Source organism: Barbus barbus, assembly GCF_936440315.1.
Source record: "Barbus barbus genome assembly, chromosome: 35".
NCBI lineage: Eukaryota > Metazoa > Chordata > Actinopteri > Cypriniformes > Cyprinidae > Barbus > Barbus barbus.
The window spans coordinates 10,612,573-10,623,880 of NC_136763.1; positions in this window are offsets into that span (position 1 = coordinate 10,612,573).

Genomic DNA, 11,308 nt, shown 5'->3' on the forward strand with positions numbered 1-11,308 from the left:
AATATAAAGAACTGGCAGTATTTTACTTGAAAATACCAGTCAGTCTGAGGAGAAATATCAAAGGATATAAAACTAGACTAACCATGGGAGACTGGACTTTAATACTTTGACTTATGTCTGCTGGAATATCAAGTAAGAAATGTTTTAAATTATGTTTTATCATTTCCCATATGGAAAAGAATGTGTATTGTGAATTGATACCATTCTCTAATATCACAACACATCAAAGAGAAAACTAAACGTGTGTGTGAACTGTTTCTGGAGGAGTCATTTAGCATGCTCATTTTTAAACCCAAACCTTCACATTAAAACATTAAAATCGCATTATAACATTAAAATCCAAATAATGGAATGATTTTATATTTAAAAAAGAAATGGTCTAATTTATATATAAAGCTGAAGTTGCTTTGGACTGTCTCATGCATAATCATGTTTAACTGCATAATGTTAATTGCACCAAACAGGTTTTTGTGTGGGCTCTGCACATTTTTATGCAAGACCATATATTAAAAAATATATAATAAATATATAAATAAATACATATAAAAAAATAACATAAAACATTTGCATGACAGCACTATTCAAATTTAAGTTTTATTTTGCAAAATTAGAAACTTAATCAATGAGTATATCACATGAATTTCATTGTCAAAAAAATGTAAATTGTGAAACATAATACAGAAGCATAATACATAAACAACAATATATTGGTCTAGTTAAAATTAATGCAAAGCTTACTGAGGGTTTCAAGCCAAATTCAATCAGTTTTGTCCTATTTTGGTGTATATTTTGACTAACTACAGATAAAAATAAAACTAATAAATAAAACATAATGCTGAAGGTTATGCTCAAAAGTTCAACACATCACATAAATAATGGGTATCTGATAAAATGTGATTTGTGTAACGTTGACGCCACTGAAAAACTAAAATAGCAAATTGCTTCAACAGTGCCACCTAGGGGTAGGAAGATACACTTCTGTCTTCATTCTCATTCTTCAGTTTCTAGTTTTTATCAGATGTCTAGTTTTAACAGATGTAGTTGTTTTCTTATATATATATATATATATATATATATATATATATATATATAATAATAATAATTAAACTTTGTGTAATAGTAAATGGATTGGATTTTAAAAGAAAATGCCAAAATTGTATCTCAAATAGGCCTACTCATGCCTCACAAATAATACCTGTAAATCAATTATTTTCATCCATGACATACAGTACATACACAAAATCCTACATTTTAAGATGAAAATCAATGTTCTCCTTGTATAAATTCAAAAGCAGAGACATTAAACAACCTTTTAGCCTACGTTCAAGCCACCCTTATCTGTATTTAGTTACTGGCATGGCTGTCTGCAGAACTTAATGAAGGTAGGCTTTAAAGTGCTCTGCTATCTGTTAATTATGTGTGCTTGATCTCTGACCTTTGTGTCAGATCCTGGCTGCTCTATAATCTGAGAAGACTCTTCAGATGTGGATTAACCCTTGAGGGACACTACCTCACAGGTCAGAGAGAAAAGATAAGGCTTTTATACCGGCACTTCACATTCAAGGCTTGAAATTAAACTTGGGCTTGACTTGAAGCGTATTCCACTTGGGGTTTCTTTTGTGGTTACATTTTTTTTCTCCCTATTTTAAGGTGATAAATGAGCCTTCCGGTGATAAGGGTTGAATATAATGTGCGAATTTGAAAGTTAATGAATTCTATTCTTTAGAGTGGGTGCAATAATCAAACCCATTGATACACAACGCCAGCTCTCTGTACTTCCCCTGTGGTCAGGTTTAGTTACTGCTTATCCCATTCACTTAAGTCATCCTATTAGTCTTTCAGTGACTCGCTGCCAAAATGTAAATTTAACCTCAATTAGGCTGTGCAGATTTAATCATGAGGCAAAAAGTCCTGTCCCTTTTTAATTAATTTATGGAGGATTATTACCATGTGAAGTGCAACTTATGTGATCGGAGTTCCTATAAAAGTGCAGTAAAGCTATTTGTGTGAGATCAGAGCTAAATTGGAGGAGAGTCATTCTTATAAAGTAGTTTTAGCCATTTCTCATCATACCGCATTACCTCACTTATGGGTTGTTTCGTCGCAAGAATGCTTTGTTGAAGCGCTCAGTCAGTGTGCCACCGTGTAGCATTGCATCTTTATCCGTTTATGAGGGAGAAAGGCCTGTGTTAAACAGTCTCAGAGACCCAAACCTCACAAATCAGCCACTGCAATTCAGGACATGGGTTTTATCACCAAAATAAATCCACGTCTGTTACGGAAAAACATGGCCTCTGCAAAAATGACTCAAATGACGGTCATAGAAAGGCAAAAGGCATGTTGCAATGTTTGTCGTCAATCATAGACCTTATTCTAATTGATACAGCTCTCTTCATATAAAGTGATGATTGCTCCAGCAGCCATGCCGAAGTACTTTGGAGCCAGATCTCCTGTAATGTTCCTCAGGTGGACGTAAAGAAGAGTGGCTTTCATTAGCGACATGAAACACAAGCTCCCTGTCCTCAACTTTCTTCACTTTCCAAATGCAGATTTGCCAGAATTCCAATGCAAAGCTCCTGTGCGTCCTGTCAGATTTCTTGTGTCTGAAAAATATAATCCGAAGAAGGGGATTTTCTCGTGTGCACCTGTGTGCGCATGTCAAATGCCATATGTAACTCCAGATAAAACATGTGTGTTTGTTTCTGTGAAAAGCCAAAGCATATGTTGATTTTGTGGAGGATGCTTCAAGCTCCCTATATTTTCATTCAAAACAGATTGTTTTGTTAAATGCTGAGAAAGATTGGAAAAATTACATCGGTAATTCCCATTAACCCTCATTCACTCACGATCCGACAAAAAGATTTAATTTATAATATTGGTCTTTAAAAGCATCAAAAAGGTTAAATCTTAGGTTAAATTGCAGTCTAAGTGGAAAATATAAGAATGTTTTTTGAAAGATGTTATGGAAAAAGTGGGCACATCTAATCTAATTTGGATACCGGTGAAAGACAAATTGCAGAAATGTTTTATTCATATTTTCTTGTAAATAAATGGGGGAAAATAAAAATAAAGAAAAAAAGTAAAGCAATAAATAATAAAGGATGGATTATTATATTACAAGAAAAAAAGAAAGAAAGAAAGGATTATTATTATTAATATGGTTATTATACAGCTGCATTGTTTTTACTTCTGGGTCTTTATCAAGCTAGATAGCTAAATAAGGTTTTATAAAAGCAAGATAAAGAAAAAAGTAATAAACAAATGATGCATTATTATTACCATTATTGTAATGTTTTATTTCTATTATTGTTTTTATTTATGGGTCTCTATCAAGTTAAATAATATATACAAATAATTAAGTAAATTAATGGTGAATACAATTTTTCAGCACTGAACTTAAAATTTCTGCTATACATTTTTTTTATTATTTCCCCTATATTATCCTGTCCATACACCTAAAACACCAGATGGAACTGGTAAACAGGATTGAGGGGTTAATAGAATTTGCCACTGTGATGGTGGATGTTTTAAGTGTATTGGGATGCAGTATCCCACCATACCAAACAGCATTTACCATTCCTGGCATAATCTCCAAGACTGTCCACTAAGCAAAGTGCAAATCATCTGTTCACGGCAAGTACGGCAGCTCAGTGAACTAAAAGATTAAACTCCCAATGTGTCAGTCAAACCATTCACTTCCTGTACATTTCCATTAACATACCATGACCGACACTAACGGCCCATGATGTGGAACCCTTAACATCTCCCTATATTAAGTGTTTCATGAAAATGTGTTTAATCCTTAATGATTACATTTAGCAGACACACATTTTGGCCGATCAGTACTCTGGCAGTCTTGTTAGTTTAATTTGCTAATGCAATGAGCTCACCATTTTCAAACAGATTCCTACTGTAAGTTGCTTTCTGCAAATTCGGTAACTATTCATTCTGTGTTGTTCTTCTTCAGGAGATTATTACCGTGCTACATCTGGAAGATATTTTCCCGATTTACCGCCGGGCCTGTGGAACACTCATTTTTAATCACTGTTTCGTGGTCTAAGGGCGGCTGGGAGCACCCATTTCTTACTGGGCTCCTCAGTACCACATTGACTGTAAAGAAATACAGCGTTGTGCTAGGGAGCTCTCAGCGGATGTTTTATTAATGGATGGGGATGACAGTGTTACGGCCAAGGCAGAGATCTGTCCCTTTAAAACCCCAGCAATTGCTTTTTCAGAATAATTTCAAGGTGTTTAGATGGTGCCTAACATGAATTACACTCCAGATTTTGTCCTGTTTGGGATGCAATCACCTTTCATTCCAGCTGGCATGATTATTTATAATAGTTTTAAGATTGAAGTTACTTATTTTTATTTTAGAGCTTAAAAAAAATGAATTGTTCGTGAGAAACTATTTTAAATGAACTAAACTTATATTATCACTGATTGAATTCATAATATGATTTATAAAAAAAAATGTGTAAATAAGTAATTTTTGGGGTAAATGAGTGTAGTAGACGAGTGACTTTAATTTGTGTTTTTAGAATAATCTATAATAATGGTCCTTTTGTATAAAGAAGCAATTACTAATGAACATAAATTACTATACTTTATATTATCATTGTTTTTAAATTGATAACATGATTTTATAAATTTTTGCAATATATTTGTGTAAACCAGTAACTTTAGGATTAAAAATGACATGGCATTTCCAAAAAGAATACTCACTGCAATACTAATTTCCTGTACTGAACTATAAAACTACAGTTTTAAAATACAGTAATAACAACAATTTTAGGTAACACTTTACTTGTGTAATGCATTATACAAGTTGATTTAATGCATTTATTATGGCTTTTAATGAACCTTATAATGCATCGTACAATCTCATGAATAATTGTAACCATAGTTAATACATTATAACACTTATTAATTCATTGTTACACTACGCATTATAAATTTGGTTATAATTATTTATAACAAGATATAATGTATTGCAATGCACATTAAGAACAATTATAATGTATTATAACACTTTGTAATGAATTATACATAAAGTGTAAACCTTTTATTTTTTTGTAATGCTTAAATTAGACAGATTTGTTTTCTCTCTCATTTTTTTAAACAGTCCTTTGATGTGCTGATGCTTTGCCAGTATTGTAAATTGTGCCAATAAAGTACTTTGACATTTAAATTATATTAAAAACAAACATTATGCATGTACTGTGTATTTTTTTCTTCTTTGTACTATTAAAATATATATATATAAATTTTTACCTTAATACAATTATTGGATCAGTATCCTTTAGATTGAAACATTTGCAATGTTTGTCTGGCTATAAGAGCTTCACAGAAACAGAACTTAATTAATAGCCAGTTATCTATAGCAATTTTTTTTTTCTATAATATATACAGGACATAAACGTTACAGATATGGTTTTGTGTATGTGTGTATATAAGCGACAGTGTGTGTATTACTTTGTCCCAGAGTTGGGAAATAGAGCAGAAGAATATAAGAGTGACATACAAGAATCTGGATCATTCTGCCTCAAGATGAGCGGAGGCAGCGAAATAGCAGACTGAAGGATCCAGGGGTCGTTCCCATGACAACCTTTGCCCAGGGAGTTTGCTGACCTCTTCAGCCTGCCAATACAAGCAGAGTACAGATTGTAGGTCACATATGGCACAGACGATCCAATCAGAACTAATCTGGCTAGGGTCATAAATTACACTGCAAAGCTGGCTTCTACCCAGGCTTATTTCGCTGGACAGGTCAGGGCAACATTAATGTGAATTTAGGAAAACAATACACACAAAGGAATCTAGTATTGGAGTAAAAAGAAATCTGAGCATAAGGCTCAATTAATCAATCAATCAATCACATTTTCCCTGCATCCCAACTGTGGAACCACAAAGGGAGCCGCTATTCTTTCTTTTGTGTGTGTGTGTGTGTGTGTGTGTGTATAAATTTGTTAACCCAAGGCTCTGTCAAGTGACTGGTACTCAAGCAGACATATGCAGACTTAAAAGGAATCTTTTGGACTCTAATTTCTCCGTTTGGCCCATCTGAAGCCCTCTGGTTCTAACATGCTTGTAGTCTTGTGCATAATTTATAATATTCTGCAGCAGTGAAGACAAACTGCTGAACAAGAGGTTCATGTCTAGAGTTAAATAAGATATTCAGTGTGCAAGAAACTGGCACAAAGCAAGATTGCTGACAGATGGGCAGCCGTATTCTGTGCTTCATAACATTTGCCAGGCTCTCATTTTTAATGCTAGAGATGTTTCGTATGGCAAAACCTTTGTTTGCCTCGTCTGACATCATCACACAGATCAACTGCTTGAGGTCAGTAAAATGTTTTGTTGTTGTTGCTGTCATTTTGTTTTGTTTGGGGGGTGCATAGGTTGTCTACTGTTAATTTAACGCATCCTTTATGAAAAACAGCAAAGACATTTATAAAGCTACAAAAGATTCACATTTTTATTAACTGCTGTTCTTTTTAACTTTCTATTGAATGAATCTTGAAAAAAAAGTGTATCACGGATTAGACAAAAATATTAAGCAGCTCAACTGTTTTCAACATTGATAATAAATGTTTCTTAAGCAGCAAATCAGCATATTAGGATGATTTTTGAAGGATCATATGACACTGAAGGCTGGAGTAATCACTGCTCAAAATTCAGCTTTGCCATTACAGGAATAAACTACATTTTAAAATATATTAAAATAGTTATTTTAAATTGTAGTAATATTTCACAATATTTCTTGTGTGTCTTGTGTTCCCGCCTCTTGTTTCCATATTTGGTTTGTTTCCTGTCCTTGTTATATGTGATTATTAGTTCATCCTTGTCCAGCCGTGTTTGTCTCGTTATCTATGATTTACCTGTGTATTTATAGTTGTGTCTGTTCATTTTGATTTGGTCTGGTCTACTCGTTACTTCCTGTCTGTCAGCCTTGCCCTGCCCTGTGTTGTTTGGAGTTATTAAAGACTGTATTTGAGTCTACTCCTCGTCTGCGTGTTTCTCATTCCTCCCTGCTGTGTGCACCGTGACAGTTTTACGTTTTTTTTTTTTGTTGTTGTTTTTTGGTCAAATAAATGCAGTCTTGTTGAGCAAAATATATTTTTTTTAAATAGTATTGGATTCCATGAGCAAAAAAACTAACAATGTAAAAATATCTATACATATAGCTAAATGTACTTGAGAAGTACTTAAATTAACCTTATTTTTATTCCCAAAAAAATTAAAATAAAAAAATTTAACACTTTACTCAAGTTAAAAACAAAATGTGGTTAATCAAATTGAAGTATTTTTCCACAATTTTCCCTTTTTTTTTTTTTTAGAATCTATGAAAAAAAAAAAGTAATAGTCCAGAGTTCATGTGTATTATAGATACTCTGCATACTTGAGCCCTTATAATGTGCCTTTATCCAGAGAGACCCTGTACAGATTTCCTATACCATCAGTTGTTTTTATTAAAGGCTTCTTAGTTTTTCTGGTTACTGGTCGACTGCTCTCAGAGTCACAGAGGATGACCAAATCAGCAGGGGAACAGATAAGTATGATTTATTTGTAATGTCTTTAGAACAGCAAAACAGAGAAAATACAACCACCGGAGGGCCTGGTTTTATTTGGAGATGGTAAAGAAATTTAAGACAAAGTTTAATGTACTCTGTTTTTATATGCTGAAACATTATCTAATGGTTTATGGCCTACAGTCTGCATCTTAAAATGATTTATGCATAATAAATATATATATTGTTTTTCCAAGTGGATCAAACACACTTGTTGAAACACTTAGTTTCACCACACAATACACACACACACACTAAACACATCTACTTAAATGGTGATATAAAGATGCGTCCACTAATCCAAATGCAATCACTTAGAAAAAGAAAAAAAAAAACAGAAGAAATAAAGCTCTTAGAAATGAGCAGATGTTAAAAATTCAAAGCAAATTAAAGCGCCACACATATAAGCTGCAAAGGTCAATGATTAGGACTCAGGTTCATGTAAAGAGGCAATGTTTTCCATTTCCATAAGTCCACTCGCCTTGTACGCGAAGTTCAGATGAAGAGGGCAGACTGAGCTCAAAATGCCAGCTTAAAGAAAAGTTCACCTACGCCTCTTATCTCTGGTAATGATCATGGGTGAATGGACTGTCACCTTTTCCAGTGAACGAGGGCCAAACGGAAATATAGAAACCGAGAGCGAGGACCACCACACATGTGAAGGTCTCGACGAGACTCGGTGGTTGGCAAGCACGAGCGGACGAGGTCTGCAGAGAACGCTGAGCTCCGAGACCTCATTTAGCCTCTCTGCCGTGCTGACAGGGAGGAAGCAATCAGAAACGATATTCCAAAACCAGACGTGGGATAACTCATATTTTTCAGATGGGAGGTAAAAGCCTGCAGCTGCAGAACTAAACTAATATGATTTTGTCATTAGCAGTAATTTGATTTTTCACACAGGATCAAAGTAGCCGCCTCCGGAGACCATGAATCAAGTCGTGATGTTTGGCTAGATTTAGAGAGATGTCATTCAGAAGTATTTAACATTTGACATTCCATCTGAACAAATTAGTTGTTTTTTTCTTTAAGTATGTCTTGAAATCTGTTAAACAGCTGTTTATACTACACTTAGGGGCCATTTTTAAATTTTCTGGCCAAGGACATTGTTACAGTGTATTTTCCAACAATTTTGTCATTTTTGTTAGAGCAATAGAGTATCGTTTTTTTTGGTTTACATCCTGTATGCATTCCACACGTGACACAGTTTTCTTCACATTTGATTGTGTTAGGATCTAATTACATGTCATTTATGCATCTGGAAAAATGTCTGCCAAAGTAACTCATACTGCATTCAAAGTATATTTTAACAAGGATGTTTTCCTTAGGAAATGAACCCAAAACCCTGGTGTCATAAGCACCATGTCAAGTCAAAATACAGAAGCACTTTCATTACTGAAATAGTCCAGATATGTTTTCAGTTCTAATAACAACTAAAATGAAAAGAAAATACATTAATGTTATGCAAGATTTGCTTTGATTGCTTATGTATTAAAAGCAAATCAAAGCTTTTCAAACTTCACATTTATTATGCAATTGTAATTATTACATTTATAGCTTATTAGAAATATTAATTATGAAAAAAAAATAATTGTAAATGCTACACGTGAAATTAGGCATCACAACATCAATGTACACTATAAAATTTGATTATCCATTTTGAGATTGGCTCAAAATTATTTGCATTTAAATTATTAGCACTTTTAAAGATTAATAACTGATAAATGACAGCAAGGCACGTAATCTAAAATTAAAATGAGAATGCACAATCAAATATATTGATATATACTACTGTTCAAAAGTTTAGGGTTATTAATATGCCTTTTTTTAAAGAAATTAACACTTTCTCAGGAAAGGCATTTACATATTTACAAAAGTACTTTGGAAATTTATATTCAAAAAACCCTGGGGAAAAAATTATTATAGTATCAGTAAAATATATATATTACGCAGGATTTAATGTTTTCAACATTGATAATAGGAAATGTTTCTTGAGCATCAATTGTTCAGCATATGAGAATGATATCTGAAGGATCACGTGACACTGAAAACTGGAGTAATGGCTGCAAAAAAAAAAAATCTGCTTTTCATCACAGCAATAAATTACATCTAATAAAATATAAAAAGAGTTATTTTAAATTGTAACAACCTTTGACAACATTATAGTTTTGACTATATTTTTCAATTATTTTGATTGAAAAATTTGAAGAAAAAAAAGGGTATATTTACCCAATAATCAATAAATAAATAAATTGTTGGTGTAATCTAATAGGTTGATTCAGTTATGTTATTACTTTAATAAATCACTTATGTACCGCATGAAGCACATATCTGACAAAATGTTCATTTTAACATGATAAAACATCCTTTGGAATTAAACAAACTTCCAAAAGAAATGCCATTCTGTATCACGACTGTATGAAATATAACAGCCAAAAAGACATTCATGTAAATCAGAAAAGTTTAGTTTTATTTTCTCTCACACAAATTACTCAGCAAAACTTCTGAATGCTTACAGCACCACTCGGCTCTTCATTCACCACCCAGTGTGACAGAAATGCAGAGTTTGGGTTTGAGGGCACTAATGAAATTAAGGCGCTAGAAACCGAATGTGTTCCCTCTCACAGCTCTCAAGCGCTGGGTCTTTAAACAATTGTTCAGGTTCACCGAGCAGAGCTGCAACTCTCTGGTGCTGTCATGTGCACGGGAGCATAAAGGATTTCATTTCAGAATCACGCGGAGGTCACCTCCCCAGTGTCTTGTTTTTAGGGAAGCATCTTATCTGAAGTGTGAAGGTGGCAGTGATTTAGAAGTTGAAAAAAAATGAGGGTGTTGAGGACGAGGTGGCAAGTTTTAGTTTGATGCTAATGCGAGCCGAAACGCTCCTCTAATGCCACTGCTCCAAATGGGAAAAATTGACTTTCCGAGGAGAGGTGCCACACGCCAGCACTCCAAGAAGCCGGAAAGAGGCTAAGTGGAGTGTTCTGAGCAGGCAGCAGCGAAGCCCGGAGCACAAGCAAATATTTCATGAGTAATTTAATATCTGGAACATGAACGCTTCCTCCATATCATGGGTTGCGAGAGGACAGACATCCAGTGATCTGGGAGAGAGTCAGGCAGGGGAAACACGATGGAGACTGGCATAGGGAGGAGGGGGCAAGAAATGTGTGCATGTACGTTTCTAAGGGCCAGTTAAGGGTTGAGAACACCCGCAATACTATGCTATGGGTCATTGCCCGGACTCAATCTGTCTTGGCCTAATGCGCCTTGAACGGTGTGCTTGCTTACGGTGGGGCCAACGACAGACGCACGCAACCTATCAGCGGGAGTTTTGCCTTGTCATCCTGCAGGGTCCTCCCTCAGTAACCTCAGTGACCGATCATGTGTAATGAGCAGCCATTAAAATAAATCTGCAGATCTAGTGTTTTGTTTTTTGGATTTGTGGAGTCGTGTCTGCTCTACCTTGATTGCACGGCTGAATAGAATGAATTGCAGGGTAAACGTTGCATGCTGTCGTCCATGGGTAAACGAGAGACAGCAAGACATTTTCTAAGGGTATTTTTGTTGATGTTGGGTCACTAAAATGACAAGCAGCTCCACAACTGCCACAGGGTGCGTCTTAATCAGCTCTCTAGTTCAGTAATAACTGCACTTCCCATAGTTGAATTCATTTGTGCACCAAAAATGTTCACTCCCTAGAAAAATGCAATTGTAAATGTATGAAAATAGAAGCTTATTTT